The sequence below is a fragment of the Oryzias latipes genome, chromosome 17 (assembly GCF_002234675.1).
Source record: "Oryzias latipes chromosome 17, ASM223467v1".
In the NCBI taxonomy this organism is placed as follows: domain Eukaryota; kingdom Metazoa; phylum Chordata; class Actinopteri; order Beloniformes; family Adrianichthyidae; genus Oryzias; species Oryzias latipes.
This window is the reverse complement of record NC_019875.2, coordinates 26546463-26558044: the sequence shown is the minus strand read 5'-3', so window position 1 is coordinate 26558044 and position 11582 is coordinate 26546463.

The following is an 11582-nucleotide window of genomic DNA, read 5'->3' as shown; positions in this document are numbered from 1 at the left end:
TTCCTAGATAGCTCCTTATCTTTTCAGTCCCACATCAATAACATTACTCGGTCAGCCCATTTCCATCTACATAACATTAATCGTCTACGCCCCTCCCTCACTTTCCCCTTTGCGTCTATCCTGGTTCACAGTCTGGTCACTTCCCGTTTAGATTACTGCAATTCCCTCCTCTTTGGTCTCCCCCAAAAAACTCTCAATAAGCTCCAACTGGTCCAGAACTCAGCTGCCCGCATCATCTCCAGAACCCCATCCTTCCGTCACATCACCCCGGTTCTCCACCAGCTGCACTGGCTTCCCACAATCTCCAGAATCCAATTCAAACTCCTCCTATTCACCTTTAAGGTCCTCCATAACCTGGCTCCTCCTTATTTCTCCGACCTCATCCATGTCAAAACCCCTTCTCGTTCTCTTAGTCCTCCTCCTCTGTTCAGCTCTCTGTCCCCCCGGCCCGACTCATCACTATGGGAAGCAGAGCCTTCAGCTGCTCAGCTCCCAAACTCTGGAATTCCCACCCGCCTGACCTCCGTAGCATAGACTCTCTTCCAACTTTCAGATCTAAACTCAAAACTCATCTGTTTATTTCTGCCTTCCCATCCTGATTTACTTTTGATTTTGCCTTTTATAATTATTGTGCTTTTAATGTCTATTCTTAACCTTTGTTTTGTAAAGTGTTCTTGGGTTTCACGAAAGGCGCGTTAAATAAAATGGATTATTATTATTATTATTATTATTCCAAAACCTTCTTTTTCTTCAACCGCTTAGTTCTTCAGCTATAGGACGTTGACTGAGAGGTATCATTCTTACAGTTTGCCCTGGAACTTTTTACCAAAGTCTCTTACTGGTAAGAAATCTATGAAACACCTCGCAGTGGAAAGAGTCCAGGTGGCAACCAGAAGGCCAAACCACCTAACCAGGTTCTTTAGAAGCAAATGACTGGTAATTCTACGTCTTGCCCCATCCAGATATTAAAGCTCCTTTCTCAGGGCTGTAGCTTGCCCAGCCATGCTTTTCTGCAAGCGTATTTTAACCAGTTGCATTTGTGATCTCGTAACCTTTTTCTTTTGGTCTGTAACCAATACTCTTGGTGGGTGTCCTTCCAATTAAAAAGAGTTGTATTTTTTTAACCCACCTCTTTTAACTCTCCATGTTCTGGGTCAAACTGACTGGTCTTGCAATAAAAAAACTATCTTTTTTTTCATTTTAAACAATTTCCTGCTTTATTTAGTGTGATCAGTATAAAAATTTATAAGTTAAGATAAGATATAAGTTACAGTTAAAAGTTGAAGCCCCATTGGGTGTCACACATAGATGTGTGAAATTTGTTTCCTGCATTTGGTCCATCCCCGGAGGAAGCGGTTACCTGCAGACACAGCCACGGTTGGAAACCATTTGGTGGTTCACCCCCCCTAATCCAACACTTTAATGCTGAGTGTCAAGCAGGGAGACGTTGGGCCCCCCTTTTAGAGTCCATTGTGGATTTGAACTCATGACCTTCCAGTCTCAGGGTGGACACTCTTCCACAAGGCCACTGAGTTGGCAAAATAAAATAAAAAGGGTTCAGTTACTTATTTGTAGTTCAAATAGAAACAAACATCAATGCTGTTCCTCGGAAACAAACAAAGTTTTTGGACATTATACCATATTTTCCACAGTATAGGGCGCACCATCAATGAATGGTCTATATTTGAACCTATGTCATCTATACAGCACAGCAAACCTAAAGACACATTAAGCGAGAGTCAATCAGTCCGACTTTATCAGCTAGGTTCACAGTAAATCTAGAACTTGTTTTTGGCACGTTTGTGGCAAAACTTTTTGCTTTTGTGGGTTGCCCCCCGATAGCCCCGCCCCTGGCTGTGTTAGTACAACACCCAACTGTGTTTGCAACCCATAAAAAAACAGAATAATGTTTTTTCAGAGCCTCCTGAATCTCTCAAAATTGCTTCAACATCAGTAAAGTCAACCACCATTGATTAAATAAGGCGCACTGTTAATCTTTTAAAAAACTAAGACTTCATATACACCAAAATATCGTATTTTATCATGATCTGTTTAACATGACTTTTTCAAGGTCAAAGATTTTTTTCGATCCTAATTTTTCTTTCATCAAGTGTCTTTTTTGCTATTTACATTCTTGAATACGGTTTTCGGGGGGGGGGGTCTCCTTTGGTATTGCTGAAGTAGTTTTTGTGTAACTTTGTGTTTTTTTCTTTCAAACAGGCCTATGTGAGCAAATTGTAATATTTGTTGAAGGTGTTTTACAAATGTCCAAAGCTGCCCACATGAGTACACCCCATTTCAGCCAAAAGAAAAAACAAATGAAGGCCTTTCACTGTCTTGATGGATAAGTTGGGCAGGCGGTCAGACGCAACCCTTCTGTACTGAAGGCCTCCGCACAGCAGTGATAGGGGTGAGTCATCAGCACTGTGGCAGCAGGCGCTCTGTCTCCTGAACGTGATGATGGAATTGCCATAAAAAAAGAGATTTATCTGTCTACACAACATCAGAGACAAACTAGGTGCTGCATAAATATCACCAGAGCGGCCTGTCTACTTGGTTTCAGTGCTTCAGGTGCCTCATCGTTCTTTCCCTGAACCCCCTCATAATACTGCAGTGAAGGTATGCATTTATCAACAGGGAAAGACCTAAATCATTTCTTTCAGTCAGACTTAGGCCTGGAATGCAACGGCTAATATAACAGAACACGCCTGCTTTTGTGTGCGTCACTTTTATTTTCACTCCTCTTCCAGCCATACAATTAGAGATAGAATATATGCAATCTCTTTGTTTTGCGTCTGATTTCTTCTATGTATATTTGACAAGATTTACAAAGTGAGGAAGGGGATTTGACTGAAGGTAAAATGTAAAATATTATGTTTCTCCAGCTGTTATTTGACACCCTAAATTAAGATGTCAGCAACATGTCGCATCACAACTCCTTGCCAGACTCGAAGTTCAGGTTTCCTGTTTGAAGTCTCAGACACGCCTACAAAAAAGTGCAATCTTTAAACCCTTTTCAAAACAAATAAGCAAAGTTTCTCTTTTAAATCAATGTGACATGCTTTTTTGAACCCCCTTTCGCTAATTAAGAAAAAGTTCCTGACCTTTTTTAAGAGTTAGCTTGATATTTTTTACTTCCACACCACCCCCCCTTTCAAACAAAAAAAAAAGCTGAGAAAAGTGTAAGAATTAGGTGCACTCAGATTTCTTCTGACATCCTATTATCAGCACTCCATTAAATAAGCCTGATAACACCCACCACAATGCTAAAAGTAATGGGGAGGAGATTGAAACCACAAGCACCTCCTTCAGGCATTTCCTTCTGGGATATCCCCCTATTATGATCTTTGATAGTAAAAGGGGAAACGTCTGAGAGGAAAAACTGTGTGTTGAACTGGTGAGGTCCATTAGGATGTGTCCTCCAGGAGCTTGGAGTGTGGTAAAGCTACACTGACCTTTAATAGGCCTGAGAGAGAGGCCGTCCGTGCATGATCAGCCAGAGGGGAGTGGCTGCAAAGCAGCCCTCTCTCTATTGTTCTCTCTGTGCTCCCTGTCATGCTTCAGTGAGGGCAGGTGCTTTGGGGTGTCAAAATAGGAAGACCAACAGACAGGCTTGGCTGCAGTCCATGCTCGTCTGACATATGACAAAAGCTCCACTCTCACTCCAGGACAAAAAGAGACCGAAACTGAGAAGAGGGCATTTACCAATTGCTCCTGCAGGCTCTGAAACAGGAAAAGGACGACTAACCTTTGGGTTCTGGAAAGATTTTCTCATCTTTCCTTTCCTTTGCCGGCGTATGAATCACACAGATGGACGCACTTCTATAAGAGATGATGGAAATGAAGAAGTGTACACTGTATTTGGTTGATGTGTAATGTTTTGTGCACAACTTTTGAAAATGCTTTAAACTCAGACACACAGAAAATGCAATCCTGAGTGCGGGTTGGAATAAAAGTGTTTTTCATTAGAACAAGGCTCTTTAAATAATGAACAAAAGTTATCCAAGCCCAAGTGATTATTTTCCACAAGATCTTCCTGTCAGGATGTTATGAATGCCTCCATGCGCAGTGGTCGGTGATAAATGGTGTCACTTTTGCAGGGCTGATGTCATCCAACAACCACAAGAACCAACTTCCCCTGCAAAGTGAGTGAGCGAACACTGAGATGTACTCACAGTATCCTGTCTAAGACAAAGCGTGCGCCAAAGTGTGTTTGTGTGTGTTGCTTTGACCAGAAAATCTTTGTGTTTAGTTTTTTTTTTTTTTTTTTAGAAGCTTGAGCACTGTTCTGCACAGAAGCAATTCAATCTATCATCATTACATCTTTACCAGCGGTCATTTTCACACAAATGACCACATTATTGATTGCTTTTTCTCCCCTGTGTGTGTAATTTGAGAGCGGAATGTATCGGCGTTCAAAGTCAGAAATGCCCCCACCACAATAATGTATGCTGTGGCCCTGCATTAACAAGGCTTTGTTTGTTTTCACTGTGTATCTAGCCTTTACTTTGCATTTGCGCGACCGGGGTTAGGTTTCCTGCTGTGTTAAGAAAGCCATGGCAGGAATGTGCACTTTTCGGTGATGCACTGTACACGGCAACCAGGTCCGTTTTGGTAAATAGAGCTTCAGCAGGCCATTCAGGCCAAAAAATTCCTTTTTAAATCAGACCTACAGGTCATCGATTTATCTTTTAATGTCTCATATATGACCACATTGCTTTTGCGTGGCAGTAAAACCAATATCTAGATTACTTCCCTCATTTTCCTCCTAACTTTATCTATTCTGTCATTGCAAGTAAGATTACAGACTGACCAAGTTTTTCCATTACTAGGACAGGGCTGTGGCCATTGTTCTCAGCTCTGGCGGCAGCAGAGCTGTCATTAATGGACTACACAACTGATTTTGCTTTGCTTCCTGCTCAGACCTACACACAGCTTACAGCTTAAGTGGTCTTATCATGCAAGAAGAGAAAAAACAAAATTATGTGGAGGGAGTTTTAGGACAAGAAATTAGTTTTACATCACCTTTTCCCTGACAAGAACGCAATATTAAAACAGAACTCAGGGGTTTAGAAGATTTTATTTTAGAATGTGTGCCACTTTTATTTTGATTCTATTTCCTCTGTATGGGCATGACATGATGCAGGATTGCTGCTGCTGATAAGAAAGTTGCAGTCCAGTGTTCTTTCTGCTGGTGCAGAGGAGGAAATTCCTATCTGATGGGATTTGCAAATTGAGTTTTGAAAGGCTAGACTGGAGGGAGGAAAATATTTACACAAGTGACATCTCCATCACATTGCATTGTGGGCACAGCCTCTGGCTAGCATTCACAGCAACTGAAAAACACAGCCCAACAATTTTATGTTCAGTAGACCAGGACTGTGAAGCAAAAACAAAAAAGAATTCTTGGATTAGACACAGAAGTCACCTTGTGTCAAGTTACAATCTTACTGTGGGGATTCCAAACAAACCCGAGAATTAACACATGAATGTTATTTTTGTCTTTGCACATTTTGATCGTCGGATATGAGATTTATTTTTGTCCCATTAATAACCTTTTCAAACTGAGGTTGCCCAAGACGCACAACAGTTTGTAGCGTAAAGTAGGAGTGAGAAAACAATTTAGGAAACATCTATGACTTTGTTTCCCAAGATTTTTCTAGTATAGGGATATCGACACCAAGGTATAGAAGTATTGATATCCGTACAACAATTTTGGTATCGACTACCCCTTGAAAGTATTGGTTACAAATTAATAAATGACAAAATAAAAGTGCATGTGTGTTTTTTTGATATGGTGGTTATGAGGCCACTGCATATTGAACATCAGTCACATGACCAGAGGAGCCGGGAGTCGTGCATGTTACCCTTAGCAAAAGCAGCACGGTGATTTTACAAATTGCGGTCTCGTATTTTTAACCTTAAACAAAAAAGTTGTTTCCTGGCCAGTTTTTGTTGGTATTTGTTTTTAGGATAACAAGTAATATACTTGAGAGAAGAATAACAAAATCACCAATTAGAAATTATCAGTTATCTGTATCTGTAGATGGTATTGATCTGATAGTTTCAAAGTCAAGAGCTAGAGAGGTTTTAGTGTCTTATTTTGAATATGTAAAAGGAATACAAAAGTAAAATTAAAGCCTAAAGTAGTTAACTGAAAGTTAGGTTCAAATTTATACAGCTTAGATTGACTGTACTTTAGAGTCCTTTTGAAGAGAAATGACTGTTTGTGTTGATTCTCATTTATCCAGAGGAATTCCATCCAAGTTGTAATTATTAATAAAAATAAAATAAGAAGTTAACTGGATTTAGATTGTTTTTTAATAGTGAAGACGATTCGAACATCTTCATTAATAGAAGATAAGCCAATTCCAGTTGACTGCTCATCCTTTTTAGACATACAACTTGATAGCAGTCATATTTACCTTTATACTTACCAAAGAGCAGATCTCTAAACGTCCATTTCAAGAGAAAATCAAATTTCAACATTAAATCAATGATTTTGACTCCAGTTTGTCCTCAAGACACCAGTGTCCATCCTGTAGGCCAACACACATCTCAGGCCCGAATTATTCAAGTGGCCCTGGTTGCAAACTTCAATAGCTGGAACAGGAATCCAGGACCAGAAGTTCACGACTCCCCACTTTGGTCCAAAAACACTCATTTAACTGGTGACCCTAAGAGTTACAGTTTTTTTCAGCATAAAAACGTTTACACCAGAGAAGTCTCCGTCAAAGCCGGGTTTGCCCTGATCGTAATTACTTATGCGATCAACGTGAATCAGCTGATCGGCAGAGAAAAGCCGGTAAGGAACAATTCAAAGCATATGCATTAAAAGTGTTACATAGCAGGACGTAGCCGCTTTTCTTTGCAACAGAATGCACTGATCATGTTAAGGGTTGAAAAGTTAGGGTTGTTAAGGCATGTAAACACTGGAGCTAAAGCTCCGGTGTAACAGTTTTACAAATCTGAACACTTTAAATTATATCCTTTTTGAAAGGACTAAAACTATTAGAGTCTTTGCTCTGTTTTTAGCTCATGTTGCGCACTGAACCGTTAATTCACATGAAAAGATTTCAATAAAAGGTGCCACAATTCTGAAAACATGTAGCATTTCCTTTTCTGACTGATGTCTTGCTGCCATTTTGTCTGCAACCAGGTCCCCCTCTAACTATTTGACATTTCTTTTAAACCAGCACATTTTTTTCAATCCATTTCTGGATGTGTCATACTATATACATTTAGCTTATCTGTCTTTTTATGAACTGCATTCTTTAATTGACCTTATGCTCTAACTAAAAAAATATGGTCTCATCTGAATGTCAAAGTCTGTGTAAGTCAGCCAAGAAAAAGAAGTGTGTTGATGGCGACCATGACGGCTTCCCCTCTGAAAAAAAGAAAAAAATCATAGCTTCACTATATTTTGGCCAAGTAATAGACAAAAAAGAGTGTTTCATATTTCAGTGCAGATGCAGCACGGAGGGGTAACTAACTTTCAGAAATAAAATCCTAAAATACCGAACTTAATTGAATAAGTTCACCAAAAATCTTGGACAGTTGTAAAGAAAATAGTTTTGATAGCTCAATGTAGATGACAAGAAAGTTGCGTTTTAGAGTTGTTTTCAGTTTTGCATGCATCAACATATGTAGGCTTTCATTTTAACTCATTTGAAACTTGTTACGTCTTTTGTATCATTCACTAAGGCTTGTGTCGATTAAAACTCACTTAGCACCAGAATCTCATCCTTTATAAAGAAGTTCATTTTAGAGGATGTTAGATGGATGATTCCTCTGCTGACGGATGATCATCTCATTGTTGAATTGAAAATTTCATTACCAGTAATAAGTTAAAATAGACCCCATCACCACATTTGGACAAAATTAAAGCAATAAATATAGAAATTAGAGATGGAATTAAAGATAGAAATGAGCCTAAAAGGCTATAATCTTATATATTTCCATTTTTAAATGTTATATTAATATATGTTGCCCCTGTCCTACACAGACTGACAAAGAGTATGGTTAAAATATTCGATTCATGCTTTTGAGTTTTATCTTTTAACACCAATTTGAAAATGTTATTTTATTACATAAAACAAGATATTTCTGCTCTTCTATAATCAAAACACAAGATTTCTGAATTACCTTGAAAAAAAATCCCTTTTTCTAAATTTATGAAGAGTAAAAGTTGGCATTATTTGATTAATCAAACTATTTGACAACCATATTTAATGGATTCAATGTGTCGTGTGTGTACTATATATGTAAAAGTGCAAATATGTCTACGTATGCTTAGAAGCAAATATAGCGTCAAGAGATGGCATCTTTTTTATTAACTGATGAATTGATTTACTATTGAGATTTAATACATTTGTATTTTTATATTTTGTTTATATTGCAGAAATTGCTTGAAATCAATCATTTAAACCTTAACACTTTATGCATTTTTATGCTTATTCTGTTTCTAACAAAGTTGAGTTCCATTCTCTTTAGAAGGCAATACATATGTTTTAAAACTCCAATTTCCAGATTCATTTGTATTGTTTTTTCAATCGTTTTTTTTTTTTTACCTACAAGAAGGGATCATTAAAATGGCGTATACTTATATATATTAAGTATCAGCAGCATGAAAGTTTTATTATATTTGGTCAAAATTTTAAATCATAAAGTTTTTTTTTTTTTTTTTTAAGAAATGGAAGACACCTTAAAATGTTTTTTTTTTTTAATATTCTGGCTGTAATTAAAAAAACACCATAAATTTGTTTAGAAGCTCATGTTGTAAGATCTTGATCCTATGACTGCAGCTGAAAATGAAACGCGCGTTGCTGGCAGCGTCTTCACTGCCCGCATCAGAAAGGTGAAACCTTTATGTACCCTCGCAGCAGGAGAAGACACGGCCCCTGTCTTGCTGGCCTTATACTGTCCGCCAACATGTCCCCCACCCTGCAAATATTTCTCCGTCTTGCTTTGAAAGAAAAGACACTTGAGGCACTTCTTTGAGATCAGATATGCAGGACGAGGCATGTGCAAGAATCAAAAGGAAACGTAAATGCGAGCAGATTTGTCTCAGTTCGACATCCTCGTTGATGAAGCAAACTTGAATTGAAATTATTTATAAATCATTCAGTTTTGGGTTGTTGTTTTTTTTTTTTTTTTGCAGTTGCAGCACTTCGTAGATTGCGTCGTCTGTTTGAATCCTCTCATTTTCAACACCAGAAAAGCAGCAGAAGCTGAATCCAGGATGTCTAAAAGTGGACTGACTTAGACTCTTGACCTGTCAAGTAGTTGTCAGACCACATGTGTTTACACTCTTATACGGCTGAGGCCAGTCAATTATTTGGAGGGACTTTTTTTTTTTTTTAGGTTAAGTGAACAACCTCTATGATGCAGATTGATGGTGATGTCATGACAAGCAGTGAAGCACACAACCTTGGACTTTTGTAGGCTCCTGAGTGGCCAGAAGTTCCGGGCTGCGATTTGAAAGCTGTGCTCTTCCAGGTGGCAGAAACACGCAGCTGTTTATTTCTGTGAACTGCCGGGGACTGCGGTACTCCAAGCAGCACCAGTGCTTTCATGTTTCCCCATACCGCATGCCCTATGCAATCCGCCTGCCTGTTATGACCATGAAGTAAACAAAACATTAGGTCATCATAAATCACTGGCCAATGACATGTCTGGAGCTGAGATTAGACAGCGTGGAGCAGTGGAGCATGGACGAACTGGTCTCTCCTCCCGCAGCTCCTCCTCTTCTACTTGGTCCCAATGTGTAAGATCATTATTAAAATTGCAGCTCAATTAAGATAAGACTAAATGACTTTCTCTGTCTCCGACTTTGATGTGCAGGGGATTTTTCTTCTTTCCAAAGTTGAAAAACGGGCAATTTGAAAGGAGCAGGGGGAGACAATTGCTCCAAAGCGCGCTTTGATGTCAGAGTCACAGCATTGTAAGAGGGTTCGATTGGAAATGTTCACGGTTATTTTTTGCTGAGGTTAATTTCAGCCAAAGCTCCATTTTCAAAAGTGAATGCTACATTTCATTTGCTCCTTTGCAAAGAGTTTATCCATCTGGTGGAATGGTGTGTAAACATCTGTGTGTCTCCAGAACAGCATGTTCTGAAGCCTCACTTCTTTATTCAGACTCAATCAAACTCTGTACTATACAGTTGTAAAATTTCTGAAATAAAAAGGAGAGGAAAACAAGCTACAAAACAAGATTTTTACTATTTAAAAATAAAATCAAAATGTCAAAACTGTGTTTTTTTTCTTTTTTGGCTGAACCCATCTTTCAATATCATGGAATTTTCACTTGCATAGAACACGTATAATCGCTCTCTGGAAATAATTTAAGCAATCTGGGACTATTGTTCATCCTAGTTCTCTTTGTCCTAAAGTTCATGTATTTGCTTGACTTCTCACTGTAAACACAAAGGCAGAAACTTCAGAGGCCCATGCACTTGGGATGTTTATACGAGCAGGGAGCCTGGAGATGGAACAGAGATAGAAGTGCTGATCTGTGAAAGGAACCACTGCTGTATCGCCGCTGCTCGCCATCACACACAAACACCATCTGGCTGCTTCATGGTGCACAGACACAACCTCACACCCACATATCCTACAGATATTCAAGAAGATGCTCAGATAAGTTCAGAATTCATCCCAGCAGTGGACGAGCACTGGCTGACTTTTCATTTTTGAAAGTGACAACACTGACATTTGATGGTAAATCGACTTTCTTGCTGGTCTTGGATAGAGTTTCTCTCATTTGCATTCTTGACAAACTCTTTCAGCTTCTTTCTTCACCTCTCTGTTTATGTATGGAATATTCTTTACAATGCAGTGGAACCAGGTAAAGAAAAAGCAAATTAGTTAACTAGCAGGAGAGTAAACAACTGGCTGCTGAAAAGAGCGTCAGAAGGAAAGGGTTTTCCTCTCAGGGGTCAGAGGGCAGTTTGTATGTTGACACAAGCTCAGACAGCTGACATTAGCGATACACTCTGAATCACTGCAGAAAGCTGTGCAATGCTTTTCACACGAAGACCGGCTCAGGTTTCTTTTTAATCGTCAGCCTTTTATTGCATTTTAATGCCATTTCAGGCCTCGGGAGTCAAGATTTATGGTGCCAGTAGGATCTACGTGGTGACCATAGGCTTTTCCATCTGTGGTTCTGTTTTACATAAACCAAAAGTTTGCAGAAATTGTAAAAATGTGCAACAGTTGAGGCTGAGGTCAGTGTTATTCTTTTAAGCAGTTTGTTTTTCCTTGCCCGTGTTTCACCTCACACCTCTTTCTGCATAATAATTCTTCAGCGCAGCATATTGCGTGTGTGGAAAACAGGGGGCGGGGGGGGGGGGGGGGTTGTACAGTGGAGGTTGAGGAGGTGGAGGGGCTGCAGGTAAATGTCTACTTCCTGCGTTTCTGCATGCAGAGACTGATTACGGCCTGGTTCAAACATGAGAACAGGATTGAACACAACACGCACACAGGCAGTTTCTTATTGTCCATCCTTCTGCAGCGGGTTGTGGGAAAACAAAACAACAGCTGAAAAGAATTCTTAAAATACTATTTCATGATCACCTTTCAAGC